Raw genomic sequence first — 24,933 nt, forward strand, 5'->3', positions numbered from 1 at the left:
CACTCCAGTTTGCATTCCAGTACCACAACGAACCACCTTAAAGTTAAGCCTTCAAAATGGATGGAAAAAGGGTCTTAAACGGCCTCAATCACCCAGATGAATATTTATAATTATGGTTTTCATCAACATGACGCTAAGTGTCTGCACTTTTCTGCCACGTAAGGCGTGGTCGGGAAAAGGCGAATTAAAATTAAATTACAATCATACGTAGAAATACATTTTCTTAGTTTGTTAGAGCTTATACTCACCATCGTACTCAATTCACTTGTCAAATAAATTTAGGTCCCTGAGTCAAACGCGGCGTTTGCTTATTTTTCGTGTCCATACATGCCTACTTGTCTGTACCTGGAAAATTATTTACAAAGTGGTAGTAAAACAGCAATCAAGTTTGGAAAATTTTTCAAGAAACAAAACTATAAAGGCATCTATAAGAATAAATTGCTATCAAAAAGATCTTATCTACATAGTTTTTTTTTGTAAATTATTGATTCATCATGGAAGTTTAAAAAAAATTTTAAACTTTAAACGTCAAGATTACCACTAAAAATTTTTTTTTCTGAAAGTATTTAAAAAATTATTGTTTTAAAATTTGAATAATCCGAATCAAAACTGTTTAAATAAAATTATATCAGAAATTTGAACTAGTATTTGTAGCCGAAATTAATATACCATTTGCTAATATTTAACTTTATTTTAAAGCATGAAGAATAAAATAGAAATACTTTTATCTAACAAAATATCTATGCAGTTTCAAGATAAATGCATCGCATTATATTTTAAATATAGTGCCACAAACTTTCAAATGCCTCCATTTGAAAGTATGTAATGTGAACTACAACATTGTTCTTCATAATAAAGTGTTAAATATATACCTCTCAGAGCCAATAAAAATTGTTTTCTTTGTAACTTTTTTGGCCTTTTTCCAAACATTAGTGAAAGATAAAACTCTTTCAATTAATGACGGCTTTTTTTATGTATGAATGATACATTTTTAAGAGTAATAGAAACTATCATGTGCCTCTTTTACCGTAGAGAACTATTTTCCTCACATTTATGGTTAAGATTTACCACATAATTAGTCTTCTATCTGTCATAAAATGAAGACATATTTGTTTCATTTATGACGTAAATAAGTTAAACAATAACAAACCAGAGTGATTACAAAATAACTTTGCGAGCGTGTAACCAGTGGTCGGAAAAACTACATCATTTTTATAGTTTACTACAATTACTTTGTTACAAATGTTGTTAACTACACCTTCTTTTTTCAATTGTAGTGACGACCAGGGTTCGTTGATTTAAATCAGCTTGATTTAAATCACGATTTAAATCATGATTTCAATCAAAGGATTTTTTTAAAAAAATCATTGATTTAAATCAACTAATTTTTTTTATCTATATATATTGATTTCAAAAGTTAAAAAACAGTGTTTTAAATTTTTGATACTTTTATTATTTTCTTTTCTTAGTATTAAAATTTATTTTAAATATATTGCTGCATTAATTAATTTTAGTTAACAAAATTACTTTCTTGGTGTGTGTTAAATTCCAACACATTTGAAATTACAATTTTAAAAATCGTTTGATTCTTGAGATTGAAAGTATAGATAAAAGTAAACATTTAATGCTGTCTTAATATAGATTTGCATAGCTGTAGAAAGTAATTAATAAACATGAATTTTTTTCAAAAAATAATACAAATAATGTTAATTAAAATTCTACCTTTTGAATGAAAAAGCGTGAATTAAAATCTACATCATATTTTATTGGTGGAAAATGTATATTTCTGAAGCTTGAGGTTATATTAAAAAGAAATTACCCTAATATGCCAAAAACAGAGGGGGGGGGGGAAAGGACTGATGAATTCAGATGTTTTTTTTCCTAATATAGTGTCATTCTTCTCTTTCAAACTCTTTCGATGTCTATTTGATGCAGTAGGGTTATTAAATGGTATTTTTTTTATCATAATATGTTTACAGTATCTTTGACATTATCTGATTTTCTATAAAGAAATTTTGTGAAAAAAAATTCCAATGAGTACATAGATTTTCTAATTTTTTTTAAGCTTAACTTATCTATTTTCATATAGAATTAAAAATGAATATTTTAATATAAAAATATATAGATTAAATGCTTATTTATTTTTTGATGAATGGCTACATTTATAAACACAGTCTGCTACATTTATTTTGTAATTTTAAAAATCAAGAGAAAAAAAAAGAAATCACAATTTTAAATTAAAGTTATGGTTTGCTAACTGAAACTTTGCTTTAATAGTTAAATCACAGGGGTCTGTTCAAGCCGGTACCTTTACAAATTCAACTTTAGGAAAAATGATAGAATAGTCACACAAAATACTTTTTCTTAAAATTTTATTTTTGTGTCTCGTAAGGAACAATAAATCCATATTTTTACTATATTTGTGTTGATCTTTTAATATATATTTTAATATATATTTTAATTTTCACAAAATAGGTACCTCTCAGAAAAACCAAAACAGACCCCTGAAATATTCTTTAAATTCTCTATTTCATCTAGTCTTTTAAATTTTAATCATGCATTTTTTTCAAAATGGTTGCTATGCATTCAAAGCCATGTATTATAATGCAAAATTATTTTAGTTATAGCTTCTAAAGTATTGTTACAATATAGTTTTAATATTAAGTTAATTTGATTAAACATTTTTAATTTTTTTTAATCATAAATTAAAGTTCATACAGTGTATTTGAATAAAAATCAAAAAATTCTGATTTAAATAAAAAAAAATCCGATTTAAATCAAAAAAATCTGATTCTTTTGATTTTTTTTTAAAAAAATCAAAAAAATCACGAACCCTGGTGACGACAAACTACTTTGGAATTTAATAACTACTTCACTACTTTAAGGAGACAAACTTTGCTGGAGAACTTAATTTACACCTATGTTCAAAATGGTTTTAAATGAGAAATTGGTTCAATAAATTAAAAAATATTTATTCATGTTTCCATGAGCCAGTTTGTTGTTTCAAAAAAATTTCGAATTTGTTCATTTAACCTTACAGCTAATATTTAATTTAAGAAAAGCTAAATTATCAAATGCTTGATATTTTTTAATTGTTTTATGCTCTTTTATTTCCTTTAAAAAATTAAGTACATTGAAAACACGTTCCCTTTCTTTGAATTAACATCAATGTTTCACGAGTGTGCATTTGCAAATGAAGGCGTGAGCAAAGTGATTAATTATCAATTCTACGTAATGATCAGTTTAAATATTAGTTATGCGTGATTTTAAATAAGTAATTTCTGTTAAAGCTTCGGCTGCAGCCACAAGGTCATTTTCATTGTATATCCGTTAACGTACCCGCGAAGATAAGTACCCATCAAATTCGAAAATTGGTTGCATTAGAACAGTGTTTCTTTTCTAAACTAATGTTAAAAGTACGTTCCAGGAATCACTACAAACTACTGTTTTTTTGCAACGTACTATTCACTACAGTACTTTTTTTTTTAAAAAAAGTAGCGACTACAGTAGTTTCGCTATTTGTACTGTGTAAAACCATTTGGCGAGCATACTGTTAAAGAAATATAATGAAATTTTGTATGAAGGTATTATTAATGCTCCAAGAACGGGTTTAGAAAGATACAATTAAGTTTCACTCTATGACATAAAACATCCTCAATGGTAGACGGATCATGGGTGAGAACCCCCTCGCCATCAGGTTGGGCGTGGGAGGTTTTCGTGGTTTTTCTCTCCATGTAACGCAAATGCGGGTTTGTTCCACCAAAAACTCTCCACGAAGACAAATTTCTCCCAATACTCGATCCAGGAGTTCCCTTGTCTTCTGGATTGGGTTTTAAATTGGAAGGCTACGGAATTGAATATTAATAGCAGTAAACTCTAAATGGTTTCGGCTATGAACGACGGTTATGAAATAAAATAAAAGTTTCACTCTATATTTAAAGTGAAAATGGATAGAAAATTATTTCTGATAAGCATACTTAAATACAACTTATTATTTACAAGAAAAGGAATAAGCAGACAATAAATATTTTGGTTATATAGGATCACATGGTTTATAACGGTATCCGTAAAAGCTATTTATAACAAATTCTCTGAAAGAAATCAGATTACGCAAAAAACTGAGTAAACAAAAATGCAATGCATACAACATACTAGTGGCTAACAGGATGTCGTTCAATAAACGCAAAAATTTGCAGGCTCTCAATTTTAAGAAATAACGTTGAAAACGTTTTTCATTATAGTTAATAGTAACGTGAAGGGTCGCGGTGGCTCAGGGAACAGAGCGCTTTTGGGAGGTGAAGCTTTTCACTTATCGGAAACTTTTTTTCGCTTCACACTAATGAACATGGCTCAGAATTCATGTATAGGAAAATAGAGACAGTTCAAAATATGTACTTAAGAAAATTGACCCAGCTAAAAATGCGCCGTTTCAATGTTCAACTAAAAATTGTCATCTAAACAAACAATTTCGCAGTTACTTTTCCCAACTTATGTAAGCACTAAAAACAATTATTTCAACCGAAAATCTGAGCAAAACTTGCATTTTGGACTATGTCCATTTTTAAAAAGGCACATTTAGAGCAGTGTCCATTTTCTAAAATTCGTTGTTTGAGCTGTGTCCATTTCCATAAGCATACATTTTGAGCTATGTGCAGAATAATGAAACTCACCGACGACATATTGAAGTCTTTAAAAATATTTCTATGTTTATTTTAAATTTATATAAGAAAGTGAGATACAAGTTTTTCTGATACAATTAAGGAACAAAAAAATTAAAATAAATAAAAGTTTGAATGTAGAATACATATAAACAGTAAATCCATTTTTTTAGTAAATTATCCGACGAAACATTTTTAAAAGGTTTGTTTTAAACCCTTCTTTTCTGTTAACGTTAAAATTAATGTTCGATTCTTCCACTTCATTATCCTAAAGATCCATTCGTTCTGGTTAGATGTTATTTAGAATAGTTTAGGGGAAAATATTCCAAAAAGTATTTTCATTTTATAGTTTTCTTTCCTTCTTTTTTTTATTAGAAAAAAAACGGAAACGGAGCAGGTGAAAACAGCATTTAATGAAAAATTAATTTCAGGCCCTTTTGTTTCAAAGCGAAATAATTAAGAAAAAAAAACCAAGACATTATATGAAGATCTATTATTACGATACATTAAAAATATATTAAATGAGTCGTTTCTTTTCTATTGCGTACTTTTTTCCTCCTGTACAAGTTTGGTTTTCTTTTTTAATATATCGATTTGGGTAGACTGTTTTATTAGTCTTTTAATTTCCAGATATCTAAAACAGAATAATAAAGTATTTATGCTTTGTTAGAATAAAACATTTGAAAATTTGAATCTTTTCATTTTTTTATTACGTAAGAAGTTGATAAGTTATCAATAGCAATTTTCAGTGGCCCGAGAAATTGATATTTTTGGGAGGGCATTGATATTTTGCCAAATGAAATTCCTAATTTGTCCAACTCTTGGTTTGCTCTTGATTTTTCTTTCTTATTAGGTAATAATTAGGGGATTCAATCATTCTTTCCAAATACGAATAAAGAGCGTCTTCAAAAAAGGTTGTGTTTGTCATCAGGCAGGGGAGTGTGATAAATCGTTTTTCTCAGTGGCGCCATCTATGTCGGAGAATTTGACTTCTTCCACACCCATACGTCAAACCTGTTTTATAGGGCGAACCCATTTATGCCTTCATGAGATTTATCCACGAATGTAATTTTGACCTGAACTAGTGAACGATTAATCTCCAATTCAGTACCCCCAGAGATATAATTTGTTATTAGAGCACGGAGGACCTTGTGACCGGACAGATTTAACGAGCACCAGTCACCAATTAATACACGGGGAGTCTTCAGCCGGTGGATTTTGGTGATGAAGAAATTTTTTAAAAAAATTTAATTTTTATTTCTTTGCACACTGTAAAAAAGTGCAAATAAGTTTGTCAGTTAAGAAATAAGTATGATTTGTCGAATGTAATATCATAAAACCAGCACATTTTTAAAGTCATTAACGGCTAAGAAAATTGCTTCTCTATAACAAAAGTAAATCAATTTTTATGCATAAAAATTAGTAGACTTTTTAAAAATTTCCTTTATTTATTATTCGAAAAATGGACAAAGTGATATTCAATTCAGCAAAAGAGACAGACTATTGATTATAAATTTATTGAAAACCTTTTAATTTGTCAAATTAGAAAAGTAAGGTAAAAAAATCTTAATCTTTAAAAAATAAAGTATATATAATTCATCTGCTACAATCATACAATTTCTATTAATTTTTATGTACATATTACATTTACATATTATATACATATTACATATTATATTATTCGTATACAAATTACTTTATTAAGTATATTACTGATATAATAAGTTTAGGTGTATTCTAGTCATTAAATAAAATAAATATTGAACTGTTTTAGAAATAAATATTTAAAAAAAAAGAATTTGATTCACATGTAAGATGAAAACATTGATCTTTCCGATGGTATAAACAATAGACATTAGTTGACACGGGTACAAGAGTTGATTAAAATAATAGAAACACTTCTATACTAACTCTAGGTAAACTTTTTTTTCTCTTGGCAGCAAATGTCTTGGAAGATTTTGCATGGCGAAACTGCTGGCAAAATTTGAAACATCATGCTTGAAGTTCTTTGAAATGATGTCATTTTTACCCATGCCAAATTCTGATTGACCAAAATGAGGAGAACAGCAGTGGCTCAGGGGATATAGCGTTCGCCTCCCAATGAGGTGAACCGTGTTCGAATTCCAGCGATGTCTGGTCGATACGAATTCTGAATACGGCTTGCACCGACCACAGTGCTAACATAAAATATCCTCAGTGGTAGACGAATCATAGATAAGAGTCCCCTTAATGTCAGGCTAACCCTGAGAGGTTTTCGTGGCTTTCCTCTCCATGTAACGCAAATACGGCTCAGTTCCATCAAAAATCAATCCTACACGAAAGCAAATTTCTCATAATACCTGATCCTTGTCTTCTGGATTGGGTTCAAAATGGCAAGGTTATGGAATTGAACATTGGTAGCCGTAAATCCGAAATTGGATCGGCTGTTCAACGACGGTTATAAAATAAGGAGTAATTAATATAACTTCTATCTAGCTTTAAAACCAGCAATTATTAAATCATTCTATAGAATAGCTATATTTACATACGAATGCTTTTAAAAAAAAAATTAAATTGGCATATAAAAAGAAAATCAGTTTTTAACACCCTACCCTCATTTTATCGAAGCAAAGTTTTGCATAGTTAAAGAGGACCTTAGACAAATTGTGTCAACTGTTTTGCAATGCAAAATCTTCCAAAAACATTAGAAAGATTATTTACACAGAGTTAGCATCGCTTTAACATCCTGTCTGCATCATTGTGTTGGTTAGATATTAACCCAATATGTGCATATTGGATTAATATCTAACCCACATAGTTTACACAGAGTTAGCATCTCTTTAACATCCTGTCTGCATCATTGTATTGGTTAGATATTAACCCAATATGTGCATATTGGATTAATATCTAACCCACATAGTTTACACAGAGTTAGCATCTCTTTAACATCCTGTCTGCATCATTGTGTTGGTTAGATATTAACCCAATATGTGCATATTGGATTAATATCTAACCCACATAGTTTACACAGAGTTAGCATCTCTTTAACATCCTGTCTGCATCATTGTGTTGGTTAGATATTAACCCAATATGTGCATATTGGATTAATATCTAACCCACATAGTTTACACAGAGTTAGCATCTCTTTAACATCCTGCCTGCATGATTGTGTTGGTTAGATATTAACCCAATATATGCATAGTAGTATTATATTTATTTTAAAAGCTTAAACTGAGTAAAATTTTTCTTCTCTAACATCTTCCATTTTAATATTTAAAATCTCGATTACACATTTAAAATTAGATCAGAAATTTAATTATGTATTCTAGTGAATTGGTATTATCTTTAATTTATTAGACTGATGTTCATAACAAAATAACTTTTTCAGCATTTTTTACGCTTTGAGCTCTTTATACAAGAGATAAAATAAGTCCTTTCAAATTGCATCACGCCTTAATGGTTTATGAAAGGGTTTCCATATTTGGACAAACCCAGTATTTTACAAAAATATAATACAAAATAGTGAGAAAAAAAATTTCTGTACCACTTAATTAAAATATTAAATTACGTCCTGTTAAAAATTTCAATTAATCGAAGAAAATTCCCTGTGTTCTCGTAGATCTTCTTATAATTAGAAAAACAAAATCCACTGTTTGCATAATCACATTTTATATTTTTTATTTTATAACCGTCGTTGAACAGCCGACCCAATTTTGGGTTTACTAATGTTCAAATCTGTAGCCTTGTAATTTTGAATCCAATCTAGAAGACAAGGGAACTCCTGAATCCAGTATTCTGAGAAATTCACCTTCAGGGAGGACTTTATGGCGTAACTAACCCGCATTTGATTTACATGGAGAAGAAAACCACGAAAAACTTCCTGGGTTAGCCTGACGGCAAGGGGATTGTAACCCATGATACGTCTACCACTGAGGATATTTTACGTCAGCACTATGGTCGGTGTGAGACCGGATGTGCAATTTCAATAGCTGGGATTCGAACCCGGTTCACCTCATTGAAGGCTAACAGTCTATCCCCTGAGCCGCCATAGCTCTAACAATCACCATATAACACCTGGAGGCCATTATATAGTATGGTTATAAAACGTTAAATTGTGAAAATTTTATTATTCAGAGTGGTAGGTAATTCGTGGTTTCAGAAAGGAGACTTCGCGCTTAAAGAGTTAAATTAGAGAAGATTTTTTAGAGCTCTATACATTATCCTAACATTTAAAATCTTTACGGAAGTTCTTGTATGTTTGGAAAATATTGTACAGTGAAAAAAAATATATAATTATTTTATCCTCACAATTCCGGCTTGTGTATACGAAGTCAGTTGTCCTGGATTAAACTATTTTCGTTTAATCTCTTTTGTGCATAAACTCTTAAAAAATTTCCAAACGTAAAATGCGACGTTATTTTTGGAAATATTGTCAACAAATTGATAAATTCAGAAGCAACTTACTTAGAATTCATGAATGCAACTTGCGATATCTTTAATCAAAAATTTCATTCTCCTAACTGCAGGGAGGCATTATTAATGATTAAAATTGTTCGAAATTTCCTAGAGGAATGCAAATTGATTCCAATTTCCCTCTTAGAGAAAAATAAATAAATGTGAGATGACGTATTAAGGTGTTACTTTCACCATTGTTTGGAATATTCGAAAACATTTAAACTTACATAGAATTCTAATTATTGATCAAGACTGGTTATTCGTAGTAAAGGCTTAGATTAACCAATAATTGTTCTAAATTGTTACTAAATGCTAAAATTCTTTTAAATAAGTTCTTCAAAAGCTCTGTAGTCATATGGAAAAATGGTTTTTAGAAAAAACTAGGTCATTTTTAAGAAACTGTGTGAATTTCTAGTACATCTGTATTAAGTCGGTATCTTTTATGGCTATAAGAAAATAACGTAAAAGGAAAATGGCGTATTAAATTGTTCGGAATATTTTAAAAAAACATATAAAACTACGTGGAATTATAATTAATGAACAAACCTGATTGTTCGTAGTTCAGGTTTAGACTAAAACAAAATTATTCCAAATTAGAAAAATTGTTAAAGAACGTTCTTCAAGTAATTTGTAGTCAGATAGAAATATGTTTAAGGCAAAATATGCCATTTTTATTAAATTCTGTTAATTTCTAGCTGCTAGGTTAAGTTACTGTATTTAGTCGGCACTATCTAACGTAAAACGTCAACGACGTATTAAATTGCTACTTAGTGTTTGGAATATTTAAAAATATTTAAACCTACAAAGAATCTTAATTATTGATCAAAAGTGGTTATTCATATTAAAGGTTAAGATTGAACCATAATTGTTCTAAATTATGCTAAAATGTTGAAATTCTTTAAAAAAATATTTTTCAAAGGATCTGTAGTCATTTCGAAAAAAATGGTATCAAGGTAACAATAGGCTATTTATTTTTAAGACTGTTGTGAACTTCCTGCTGTTATTCACGGCTGGAAGGATAAGTTACATCATTTGTATTTAGTCGGCACCTTCTGCGCTTACCAAGAAAATAACGTTCAATGAAAATGGCGCATTAAACTGTTACTGAGTCTTCGTTTGGAATATTCAAAAAAATTTAAACCTAGATAGAATTTTAATTATTGATCAAAGCTTGTTGTCCGTAGTTAAAAAAAGTTTAGACAAAAGTATTCTAAATTATTCCAAATTAGTAAAATTGTGGAATAATTTTTTTCAAGGGCTCTGTAATCATTTGAAAAAATACTGTTAGGAAAAAAATGCCATTTTTATGAAATTCTAAAAATATCTGGCAATTATTCATGGTTGTCTAGTTAAGCTATAACTATATATAGTCAGCTCCCTCGATGCTAACTATGAAACTAGCGTAAAATGCTACAATTGTTTGAGAATATGATATACATTAGAACATAGCTCAAATCTCAGTTCGCAGCCGAGAAGCGCCATTAATTGATTCGCCTGATTTTTGAGACAAGTATTGGGGGGATGTGTGAAGTGGAGGGGGGGAGGAAAAGCACCAAATAGTAAAGTCATGAATGGGAAATCAGTCAGTTGAACACTTAGTGAAATCGATAGGAAATTTAAACATAATTGAGATTAAACTACAGTCCCCGGCCAAATTGTTAAACGCAGCATAAGATTCTATGTAAAATCTTAATTATCAGAGGATACAATACAGCTTTATTGTTTTTGCGCAGTGAAACTAATTTGCATTTGTTTACATTCGTGTATTAATTGGTTAACATTGTAATGCGATACGTTAAAAATAAATACAAATAGTAAGTACGTGAAAAATATCATGAATAAAAACCCATGTACGTTTAAATGTACGTATTGCCTATAATAAATGTACGTATTGCCCATGTACGTATTGCCTATAAACTCGTGCAAAACATGTCATTATTAAAAAACTACAGTGCGTCTAATCATTTGGTCTAATTATTATGACATACTAATATAATACTTGATATAATAAATATTCTATATTTACCTAATATGTCGTCGAATTTAACCAATCGTTGAATTTATATAATATATCGTCTAATTTAACCAATAAATACACGAACGTAAGCAAGTACAAACCGGTTTCAGTCACGTAAAAACAATAAAGTTGTATAGTATTACCTGATAATTAAGATTCTACATAGAATCTCAAAGTGCGCCTAATAATTTGGCCAGGGACTGTAGATTAGAATATAATAATATTTACAGGGGTCAGCACTAAAATTTACGTGGATTTAATAAAATACAAAATAAAATAAAAAAATCCATGCAACTATTTACATATTTATTTACACGATATTGACCAAAATCTGTTAAAGACAACGAAGAGGTTATACAAGCGATAGATAGTCCTTCAATTACCTTGTCTGTGACTCTATTATAGTAATAACCCAGGCGTCCTGGTAATACCACTCCTTTCTGGGTTGTTCATCACACTAAAGTAACCAATTTATCGTTTCCACGGCTGCGACACATTTAGGTTGCAAAATATAAAGTGTTTGTGATATAACTTTTAATATAAAAAAGGTTACTTCACCGTTGGTCATAAAAAATTGCAGAAACTGAGCTTTATTCTCTAATAGGTTCTTATTGGCAATGGCTTAATAGAATTGATAATTTTAAATAAAATGAGGCTATGTGTTCGTTTTAAAATCCAAACTTTTCTTTTGAATCACATTGTTTAAAATTGAAGTTCTTGCCTAGGCATTTAAACAATGGCTTTATTTGTTTTCCTTGGTGGGGAATACTAAAAGGAACAAACAAAATATAATCAATTCACAAAATTAGAAAACTATTTCTTCAAATGCATAAAAAATAATGTACAGTGCGCAAAAAAAACGAAAAAAAACAGACCACCCTGAATTACAATTGATCTAATGATAGGATCCTCACGTTTTAGGACTTAGTACAGACGATATTTTAAGTTACGAAATCAGACAGAAAAACGTACTTTCTCTGAATAAACATACTTTTTTTTCGACGGATTCGGATTTCTGACCTCCAAAATATAGGGTGGGAAATATGATCCTAATAGTCCGGCAGGAGAGCGGTCCAAAGTTTGATCTCCTTAATGTTAATTTGAGTTTATGTGCATTTTCTAATATGCACACAATTATAAAATTCGCTTATTCAAAAATAATTCCATGAAAAATGCACTTTTTAGTAAAATTTTATTACTTTTAATTATTTTTCTTAATAATCGAAAAAAAAACTTTGATTTGTCTAATAAAGAATTTTTTTTCACCATTTCAAGGAATTTAATTTTACATAACAAAATACAAAGTTTGGATCGAATAGTTCCCGAGAAATTGAATTTTTAAAAAAAAATTTTCGCATTGTAAAATAATTGAAAAAAATTTATTTCTTGCAATTCAAAGTATTTTTGAATGTCATTAAATAAAATAATAAAAAATTTCTTGCTACATAAAAATTTATTAATTTACATTTTGCATGCAATTATCTTTGGATAAACGAGTTTTATAATTGCGTGCAAAAGTTATCAATTCGCTTAAAAAGTTTTCGATATATTGTGAAATACACACAAAGTAAAATTAACATTAAGAGATTCAAACTTTGGACCGCTGTTCGGACCTAGCTATGGTGACCATTTTTCCTATATAACGACTACCCCTATGCTTGAGGGGTTAGAATTTCGAATTCGTCAAAAAAGGTGTGTTTATTCAGAGAAAGTTAGTGTCTGATCTTGTAACTTAAAATATCGTCTACTCTAATTAATTAGCATATTTGAGATCGCCCTCTCGATTCATTAATATTGAATTCCATAAAGCGAAGAACTGATCATTATATCAAAAAATTATTAAAGTGGTTCGTTTATTTTTTTGTGCATTGTACTTCAATACATCGTAAAGCATTATCATGGTTAAACGCAAAAAAACCATATAAAATTAAATTCTTTCTTATTACGCTGTAAAAATTTTTTTAATTAAAATTACAGAGTTTAATATTTAAACACAGTATGCTTAGTTCTTAAGCTTTATTATTATTTTTCAAATTTTCTTATTTAAAAATAAATGTATTTTGTTGCGTTAAATATATTTGAACAGTAAAAATTGATGGAATAAAATGAAATCGCGCTGAGTTGTAATAATAAACATATTTATTTTAACTATTGGGACATAAATATGTAAGTTAATATGGATTGAAAATACATTTTAGTAGCGAGGACATTATTTTTTAGAAATAAATGATTAAACAAATACAGAACGGAGACTTAGATTTTGAATAATTCACCGAAAAATAAATCTAATACATAAAACATGTCACATTTGCGAAGAATTTTTCCTTAAAATACTAAAAAATATAAAATGAAATTAATTGAAGAAAAATATTTTCGCATTCACTCTTTAAGAGTAATTGAAAAGTGAGTTTACTTTTAATCAAATTTTTAACCGAGCTAGAATCGCATTCAATTTAAATTTAATTTCCAAAATATAAGAGGTTTAATTTTGGTTCTTCTTTTTCATTTAATCCCGACAAATTGTCCGCGTTATTTTACCCTTCAGAATGTTTTGAAATATTTAAACACGCACAGATTTCTCATTTTCTTTAAGAGATAGAAACTATACTTCTAATTAAATTTACAATTTATTGCGAAGTTTTTATTTAAAAAAAAATTAAAAGAAAACAAGTTCTACTGCCTAAAACCATATGTTATTATTATTAAAATTTTGTCGTATATGAATGAAATATACAAAACCTGATATTAATTTTTGTTTTAAAAATTTGTGAAAAATTAAAATCATTGAGAGTTTTTATTGTATTTATTCGTAAATTACTGAGGTTCATTATCTATGCATCTGTAAAATGTCATATATGCTTCAACCAATTATTTATTTAACACTGATAGAACTTAACGATATTTAACGCACTAAAATTCCTGACTAAATTATTCGAAGATTATATTCTGAATTTCTCCTGACCCCATATAATCTACTAATCGTTGAATAAATAAAGGTATATTTATTTAGAGGTACATTTTATTTTATTTAATACCCGTCGTTGAACAGCTGACCCAATTTAGGGTTTATGATAACTCCGTAGCCTTGTTATTTTGAACCCAATTCAGAAGATAAGGGAACTCCTGGAACAAGTAGAGGGAGAAAATTGCCTTCATGGAGGACTCTTCGATGGAACTAACCCGCATTTGCGTTACATGGAAAGAAAAACCTCTCACGGTTAATCTGACGGGAAAGAGACTTCTAACCCATGATCCGTCTACCGCTGAGGATATTTTACGTCAGTACTGATGTCGGTGCAAGCCGGATACTGAATTCGTATCGATCAGCCATCGCTGGGATTCACATGCGAGCGCTCTATCTCCTAAACCAGGGATGGGCAAACTACGGCCCGCGGGCCAACTGTGGCCCTCTGGAAGATTTTATCCGGCCCGCGGGTAGAATTTTTATTTGCCGATCAGTGGCAAATATAAACAATATACATCCATTTTCTTGTCGACTATGTTTAAAATTATTTCTGTTTTTCCTTTTTCAACAAAGTACTGATGAAGTTTTTGCTTTCTCTATTTTTGTTCTACAAAATATAAATTGATGGATATAGTTAGCTCAGACAGCTTCAATTGGTAAAATGTTGAATTAATTAGCATATTTAAGGTCATCTTATTAAAATAATAAAATCGACACGTCGAATTAGCACGTTAGATCGCGAAACTTCGTTTATTAATAAAACTATTCTGAGCATTTATTTATTTTGCTTCCTGTCATTTCATGTAGCAAAACATTGAATATGTTACTGTGTTATTCTAATATAGAGAGTCAAGGATTTTACCTGTATATGACTCCCAAGAATCAGAAGTCATTTTCTTTGTTTCCCTACCAATTTTTTCTTCCCGAAAAATTAGGATTACTGACATATAGCTTGTTCCTTAAATCGAACATATGCTAGCTTGACTAACGTTTAAAGAGATGCGGGTCCAACAGTTAGAATGATAGAAAAATAATTATAATATGGTATATGAATTGTAAGAGCAGTAGAATTATTATGCAGAAAATTTAAAATTCAGTGTCAGAAGTTGCCAAAAGATGGCGGTGCACTTTCTGTTAATAATTTTTGAAAATAATTAAATTGCTGCTGGACTTTAAGGCTGTTTTTCGAAGGCTCCGTCCTAACATGAAACGACTTTTTTTTTTGCGAATAATATGCTATTTTCATAATTGCTGTGTGCTTGCAACTGTTACTCATGACTGTTATGTCAAGTTTAGCCTATATCTAAAGCCAGCTCTCACTATGTTTATTATGAAAATGGCGCAAAACATCAATAGGGATTAGAGCCACAGTTTTGTGAAAATGAAGAGCATTTGTGGTCTAATTTTTTATATATTTAAAAACTTACCTCAACGCTGCGTTACTTAGGCTCATAAAAATTTGCAAAAACTGAGAATAAGTCAGTGGTTTTAATAATTTTCATCTAGATAGAAAAATATCACCAAATTGGCGATTTAAAAAAAAGTTTAATAACTTTTAAAATATTTAAGTTATGTGTCTGTTCTAAAACCCAGATAAAGCTTCACGGCAAGATTATATTTATAGTTTAAAATCATCGCATTGCATCAAGTGTAAGGCACTTAAATTATGGCTTTTTTATTTTCCTTGGCGACAGAGTTTCGAAAAACATTGATAATCTTACTACTGATATTCCTCAGGCAAATAGAATAAGTATATGTTTAAACTGTAAACCTTCAACTCCGGTACTTCCGTCTGCGTTTTAACACAAGAACTGATCTTCAATGGGTTGCAGCTCCATCTGTTAGCAATTTTTTAAACTAAATTTCAGACTTTGGAATAACATTTTCACAATAAACAAACCGATTGTTTCAGTCCACTATCATAATTTTATTTCCGAGATTTTTAATTTTGAAATCAGTCAGTCCTCCGCTGGAACCCCTCTGCATTTCTCATAGATTTTTCAAGAGAAGAAAACATTACAAGCCATTTTAATTTATTTTACAAATTTGGGGTCACGCACGCTTCACTGTGCGAATTTACTGGTTTACGCAATGCGTAACTGAAAATCAGCATGATTTTTTTTGAGTTGATCATGTAAATATTTACATAAGGCAGCAAAATATTTCTTTGTGCTATTTATATTTGTTTTTCATAGCGAAAAAATGTCGAAACATTTTTACTCTAAATGTTCATTTATTTTTTCTCTAAACCTCTTTAGATGTCAGGATTTTCTGAAATTCGGTTTCAAGGGTTATTTGTGCTTTTTAAGATGAATAAAGTAAGATGTAACGAATAAACGAGCATAACGAATAAAGTGTTTTTTTTTTTCGGATAAGTGCATTTTTTGTCAAAATAAGCAAATTCTATCACGGTTGCAGTTTATTTTTATACATATTTTGAAACTTTCTTCAAGGTATTACAGAGCTTTTTACGGAATGAAAAATACCATAGTTATGATTATGATCCATTCTATTTTTTTATATATATATTTTTAATTACCCATTGGAAAAGTGGATGTTGTTCTAGGATTTCTTAGGTCCGCCCACTTTTTAACTGGAACAATTTGAACACCATAATCACAAATAAATAGTTGTAAGAATCACAAAAATCAGGTTAACATAAATAGTTTTAAGAGTCATAAAAATCAAGTTAACATAAATAGTTGTAGGAGTCATAAAAATCAGGCTAACATAAACAGTCGTAAGAGTCATAAAAATCAGGTTAACATAAATAGTTGTAGGAGTCATAAAAATCAGGTTAAAATAAATAGTTGTAGGAGTCATAAAAATCAGGTTAACATAAATAGTTGTAAGAATCATAAACAGGCTAACATAAATAGTTGTAGGAGTCATAAAAATCAGGCTAACATAAACAGTCGTAAGAGTCATAAGAATCAGGCTAACATAAATAGTTGTAGGAGTCATAAAAATCAGGTTAACATAAATAGTTGTAGGAGTCATAAAAATCAGGCTAACATAAATATTCATAAAAAAAGTAGCACAAGATCAAGAAAAAAAAGGAGACGATAATTTTGAACCAAAAGTTTTTAAGACTTAAGTCTTTTTCTTTATATTCCACATACATAACATTAATGAAAAATATTCTACTCTATTTATGATTAACTTATTCATAATAACTGTCTTATGGGCGATTTTGCTATAAATATAAATAATGAAGAAGGATGAGAGTTAAGTGACGTCTTAAACGCGTATATTGGCTAAAATTTGGAGCCTTAGCTAGACCGAGAAAGAAATAAAAAAAACGTTGATCACATTAGGTAATCGATAGTGATAATGAGTCACAATATTTTTAACTTTATTTATTTTATTTATTTATTTATTTTATATATATTTATTTATTTATTTTATTTATTTATTTATTTTATATATATATATTTATTTATTTTATTTACTTATTTTTATTTATCTGTTATATTTTTGCTGATTGCATAAAATCCAGGCCTTCAAGCTTGCTTCAACCCTATTTGTTTAGAACGGTAAATTGATTGCTACGTCAAAATTAATAAGTCTTCAATTAAAAGATTCTATAATTAATTATTGCATTGACGCATATTTGGTTTTTCAGATTAAATTTCCGATTCTATTTTGATCCAATTTATATTTTTCCAATAACATTGCATGTTCTTCATTAATGACTCTATATTTGAAAGCACGTTCGGAAAAATGTGATCATTTAACACTATCCGATATTTTATTTTTTCCAACGTTGTGACAGTTTAAAATAAGTGAAAAAGTAAACGTACACCCGACTTTATTTCAATATCGCTAATGACTACACCGGTTGCAGTTTTTTTTTTGAGCTGTACATCATTAGAGAATGAGTAATTGATTCTATTTTGAATAATATCTGAATCAAATAATATTCAAAAATAGAAATAGTATACATTAACTTACTCTGTGTTCCAACATTTAATAAAGTGAAATTGTGCTGTATTTCCATAAAGGATAAATAAGAGATTCAAAATAAGATTTCAATCTACTTTCTTTTTTTATCCTATACCTCAGTAGTAGGTTTGTCATATATATATATATATATATATATATATATATATATATATATATATATATATATATATATATATATATATATATATATATATATATATATATATATATATATATATATATATATATATATTACAAGAAAACGCGAAGAAAATTAGGAAAAACAATAAGTTTCATTTATTGCGCATAAGCTGCAAGTAAACAGAACTCATTAGATAAGTTCAAAATGAAGATAAAACAAAGGAAAACTACAGACGTATGCAAAAAAAAAGGGGGGGGGGGAAGAAAAATAATTAAAAAAAATAATAATAGCAAACAACTGAGGGAGAAAAAGAAGAAAAAAAAGGATAAAAATTGTTTTTAAAAATCCAGAAAATAAAAAATATAATCTTTTCATCAGCGCACACGAAAACCACACGATATCCACAAAAAAGAGTGCTTTCTGATATTGTATCAATATCAGAAAGCACGAAATAAGTTCAAAATGAAAAAAAAAAAACAAAGGAAAATTACAGACATATAAAAAAAGTGGGGGAAAAGAAAAATAATAATAAAAAGAAAGAAAAAAAATAATAAATACTGAGGGGGGGGGGAAAGGATAAAAATTTTTAAAAATTATATATATCTGTGTGTGTGTGCGTGCGTGCGTGTGTGTGACATCGTTGCCTGCCAGAAGAACAGTTATCAAACAGTTACAGAGACCAGTTATCAAAGTGACACGAAATCGTTGTGCTCCTCAATGAAAGTTAGCGAAAATCATCATATCAATATATATATATATATATATATATATATATATATATATATATATATATATATATATATATATATATATATATATATATATATATATATATATATATATATATATATATATATATATATATATATATATATATATATTTGTTATAAAAATGGAGTTGTTAAAATTTAAAAAGATTGGCCGAAACTAAAAAAACAATCAAATTTATGCGATGTGAGCAATAACCCTTAGAGATAAAAACATAGAAGAAAACACAATAAAAAATCAAGATGTCTTTGTAATGGAGTTTCACATACCTGTTGCAGGTTTACCTTGGGATGACTAAAATGTTGAAAAAAAACAATAATGTTCTTAAGAAGGACACAGAATAAATGAGTTCTGGTTGATCAAACAAATGTTCGTTTTATTTTTTAACATCAGCAGATGGTTTGTTAAATTGGATAATAGTAGAGCATGACATCAAAGGGGGGACAGCCACAAAAAAACAACTATAAACATCAGCACACTAACTTCTGGCACATGATTAAAAAAGGATAGGCCATCAGTGGAGGACTATGGACCGCTTCTTCAAATCACATTTGGCATTTTCATACCAAACTTTCGAGATGTAACCAAACTCATGGAACGCGGGAGTGGGATGCCGCTGGAGTCATCTTTTCAAAAACATCTGCATGGCGAAGAAAGGATTTCATCACGGCCGAGCTCGGCAGCTCACAAGCATCCATGGGGGGTGTAAGAAAAGGATGTGTAACATCTCCGTCATGTATTCAAACAGACAAAAAAACTCCGTCTCTCCAAAGAGAGGAGGGGGTGAAAATTAAAAATCCCTGTTAAGGGATCGTAAGTTTGTGTTCACAAAAATTTCGAATGCTGCTCGCTCCCAGAAATGGGCGGTATTTAAAGAAATAGCTAGAAGTGGAAGTTAAACTTCCTAAAAAGCAAAAGAATCTAGCTTAAGGAGCGAACTGAAGTGAGTTAACTAACCCCTTAAATTTAGGCATAATTAAATACTAACGGCGACCGTACAGTAACTAAAAACATGTGTTGACATCAAAGGTCGCCGACAGCTTTTTTTCCAAGAAAAGGAGTGTCTGAGGAATGTGCAAGGAACTTCCTGGGGAAAATGTCCTCATTGCGCTAACGCGTTAAGGGGCGAGAAGAAAAAAGATGAAGACAATAAAAATTGTATCATAAAATTATAAATTAAGCCGAAAAAATAAGTATTTTGATTAACAAAACGGGATATTTAGAAATTAGGCTGTGACTTAATGTCACATTATACCCACAGCCGGTGAAAAAAATTTTGAAGAAATTTTTTTTTTTTTTAGCTAAAAATCGTAACCAAAAATATTAAAATTAACAATTTAACAACCTGCCATACCAGTCCACCACATCAGCCTTAACAGAACATTCAGATGTTACATAGCATTCGATCTCAAAAATTTTGACAGTAAATTGGCCTCAAGTAGAAATGCTGTGCCCCAACATAGTTACAATAGCAATCACAACACAAAAACGGACATTAACAGCTGTACATAGCTGATCTTGAATATTACAAAGTAAACAATCTTAATTGTTTGCTAAACAATGAAAAACAATGTTAATTGTTCGCTAAAAAGTAAAAAAACACAATGTTCATTGTTTGAAAAAAACAACAACAAATCTTAATTGTTTACAAAAACAACAACAACAAAAACAATCTTAATTGCTTGTTAAAACCTTTTGCTAAAAAAAGCTTTTGACCTACCCGATAGTCAAAACAAAGTTCACTTGACATTAAAAAAATTATCTCCATAGTCAATAAAATTACAGAGATAAAATGTGACTCAATGAGTATATAAATAATTCACTCAATAAATGTGAAAAAAACATGAGGTAATTCATTAACTCAAATGGTTCCTTATAAAAAGGAATGTAAAAAATTGATTTTGTTTGCTGAATTATGCTTATTAAAAAAAATTGAGAATTGCAAACAAATGAAAACAAATCAGGCTCACATTGTAGACTGATGGTATTCCGAGTTTAAACGAATGAAAAAAAATTTGTACAACAAAGTTTTGTACAATTCAATTATTGAAAGAAAATTAAGACCAATCAAATACGACTGATAATTTAGTATTCCGAGTTAAAACGACAAAAAAATTAGTATACAACCTATGAATTATGCATGGGTTCAGAAATCAAAGTCATTAGTGAGATCAATTAAGTGCACAAAAATTAACAAGTTAAAACTTAGAGAGATTTAAAATAAAAAAACTTAAATTAATAGAAACGCCTAGGCAAAAACATTGAATTTAACACCTGCAAAAACTAAGTTAGAAATTACACCTTAAAAAATCACAGACATTTTTCTCACTAAAAAAATTGATCACATAAGTATGTTGAAACCATATGCATCATAGTCTACACACAACTATGTATAACAAACACACACCAAAAACAAAATTTATCTATAGACAAAATTTATAAACAATGATCAAAAACGCTGCTTACCAATACTGGTACCCAATGATTACTTAAAATGTCCATAAACAATACCTATAAAGTATGCTTAAAAATAAAAATTCATAAATTCACATATTATGAACAAATATAAAAATGCTTGATGAACATAAAAATAAAAAATATTGATGAACATAAGAATAAAACCAGTTTGATGAACATAAAAATAACAAAAAGTGCTTGCAAGCAGACATAAACAAAATTAAAATCATCAACACTACAGATACAAAAAAATTTTGTATCTAAAACACAGAGCTGTAGCCGTTTACTACATTCTGAGAATCCAAAAGTTATGTAATAAAACTTTATTCATTACATAAGAAAAGAAAAAAAATATACTGTACAGGAGCAAGGATCAAAAAAATGAAAAAAAAATTGGCATTCGAAATTTGTGTCATCCTCAAAGTTAAATTACGTGTTTACTAATGTTAAAAATGTCTAAAACATGACCTAACAATCATTAGAAAAAAAATTGTAAAAGTTAGACAAGAACCACTTTGTATCATTTGTTTGTTTATAAAATTAGTGATTACTTAATGTATTATTGATAATGAAAGATTTGATGATTATTACAACACAAATGAAAGAATGTTCTCAAACAAAGCAAAAATGTTTAACCTCAAAAGACACTCAATTATTAGTTTAACATTAACAATGAAGGTAACATTGTAAAAGTTATGTATTTTAGTAATTATTAACATATGGATATTCAAAGGTTACGCAAAAGATTTTCCTCAAAGAGCATCAAAACAATTCAATTATTTAATAATTGACCCGAATTATTTTTTTTTTGTATTTATTTTAAATTATTATTATATATATATATATGTCATATATATCATCTGGTTCTTTGACCAGGGTATCATAATTGATCTTCTGGTTTCTTTGACCAGGAATACCTTCTGATTCATTTTTGATCAGGAAACTAAAATTAATAATTAACTTCTGGCTCTATTATGGCCAGGGAAAAGTAAAAGAAAAAAATTCTGGTTTAATTTACCAGCAAAAATCGTTGAGCTCAGGTATTACCCAGAGCAATCAGGACATATTTTTATCCCAATTAGTTTAATAAATTAATCCCAAAAAAATTTTGATGCATCTGTATTACCAGACACGATTCAGGACAATAGATTTATCCCAAATATTATTATTTTTTTTTTTTTTTTTTTTTGTAATAATAATTCAAGTAAATGTTAAATTTTCAGATACTCCAGTAAGAAAATCGTAACCTATCCAAACATATAAGCCTGGCAAATCTTATATCAAAACATTGATTCACTAAAATTGAGAACATGACATAATAAAAAAGTTGGGAGAGAGCCAAATTGGAGAACATTAGATAATAAAAAATTTGGAAAGAGAATTTTTTTTTTTGAAAAAAATGATAAAAATTGACCAAAAGAAAATCCAAAAGGAAACTGCTCATCCTCAACATTAGAAAAACCCTTCATTTTTTGAATACATCATTCAATTAAAAGCAAATTAGTAAAAATTAGAAACATTAAAAGGTTACACGAAATAAATTTATAAAATGCAAAAGTCATTGATATTGTATAACAACTGCCACAAGACCCCGCTGTACCATGGATATGTAATGACCAGCATCACACACAACGATGCCCAAATAACACTCGTCACACATATATCAATAAGTTAATTACAAAAATTATTATCAAAAAAATTATTTGTTAAACCATAAGGATAAACCTTAGGGATAGTGATATTGTTAAAATTATCAGGCATAATTGCCAAATTAACATTAGTCCTGCGGGTTTGAATTGGGGGCATCTACCAAAAATATTTTATATTGATTAGGATCATTGAAAAAAAACCTTACATAAACATATAGTATAAAATTACCATTACTACAAAAATACCATATATTTTAAAGATTAAATTATAAGAAAAATTGTATGCAACAAATCACAATTAAAAAATTGCCATAGTCAAAAGGAATTCTGATATGACTCAAATGATTACTTTGAATTATCTAACCATATGAAACATCTTGAAAAACAAGTATTAAATAATACTGACAATTAAATATTTAAAGAAGTATTCGAAATAAAACATTCATAAACATGACTCATTTAACCTGTGACCATGAATTTTATCATGAATTTTATGTGAACTAGTTAAATATTGAAAAAAAAAAAACACATTTTAAAGACTGGTATAAATACAAATTACTTATTATTACTAATGATTAGCTTCAACAAATGACAATAACCTCTAAAATTAATATACCCAGTACTGCTATTCAAAATGAAATTATTCAATAAGTGAACCTTAAGTTTAAATCAAAAAAATTAAAATTATAATCATTCAAATACATAAGAGCTGTGCGATTCTTACTCAACCAATATGGCATTTGTGTAAACATCAATAACATTGAACATCAATTTTAAATACTAAAATCAAATCCTATTTTAGTTGATTTATGAAGAAATAGTTAACTGCATTTTCTCACTTAAAGTTATACTATTAATTAAAATAGTTACCATGATCAATATCACAAAACAATTGTGTGAATCAATTACAGCAAATTATAGGAATCAATTATTATTTTAAATCAAATCAAAATCATAACTTAACTTAATATATAAACACAAGCTTGAAATCAAAATTAATCATATATTTACTTATTATTTGCAGCAATTGAGCCCAACAATGTAGGTAATAAATGAAAACCTACTTTTTACATAAAGCATTACAGTACTGATTACTTTTTAAAAAATTTAGAAAAAAACATGTAGGTAGCTAAAAATTTTGGTCAAAAATCAAAATCTTCAATCATTTAATGATTAAAACAACAAAATGCCAGGAATTAATTTCTTAAATTTTCAATTACTGTTAATCAAAAGAATTATTATATTAAATTAAAATTATATATATTAATTATAATTAAACTTTAAATCATTTTTTAGAAAACAAAAAAATTTTGATAAACAAGTACCACAGCAATGTGGATGGTCATCGGCGCCAAATGTTATGAATAATGGAGTTGTTAAAATTTAAAAAGATTGGCCGAAACTAAAAAAACAATCAAATTTATGCGATGTGAGCAATAACCCTTAGAGATAAAAACATAGAAGAAAACACAATAAAAAATTAAGATGTCTTTGTAATGGAGTTTCACATACCTGTTGCAGGTTTACCTTGGGATGTCTAAAATGTTGAAAAAAACAATAATGTTCTTAAGAAGGACACAGAATAAATGAGTTCTGGTTGATCAAACAAACGTTCGTTTTATTTTTTAACATCAGCAGATGGTTTGTTAAATTGGATAATAGTAGAGCATGACATCAAAGGGGGGACAGCCACAAAAAAACAACTATAAACATCAGCACACTAACTTCTGGCACATGATTAAAAAAGGATAGGCCATCAGTGGAGGACTATGGACCGCTTCTTCAAATCACATTTGGCATTTTCATACCAAACTTTCGAGATGTAACCAAACTCATGGAACGCGGGAGTGGGATGCCGCTGGAGTCATCTTTTCAAAAACATCTGCATGGCGAAGAAA

General features: G+C 28.9%; 1 protein-coding gene across 1 annotated transcript in view; it reads left to right on the forward strand.

Moving 5' to 3' along the window:
* The window catches only part of LOC107439451 (uncharacterized), a 117,204-nt gene that overhangs the window by 63,200 nt on the left and 29,071 nt on the right, over positions 1-24,933 (forward strand). The gene's annotated exons all lie outside the window — the stretch shown is intronic.

The sequence above is a fragment of the Parasteatoda tepidariorum genome, chromosome 10, assembly GCF_982258835.1.
Source record: "Parasteatoda tepidariorum strain Cologne lab strain chromosome 10, Ptep-v5.0, whole genome shotgun sequence".
Taxonomy (NCBI): Eukaryota; Metazoa; Arthropoda; class Arachnida; order Araneae; family Theridiidae; genus Parasteatoda; species Parasteatoda tepidariorum.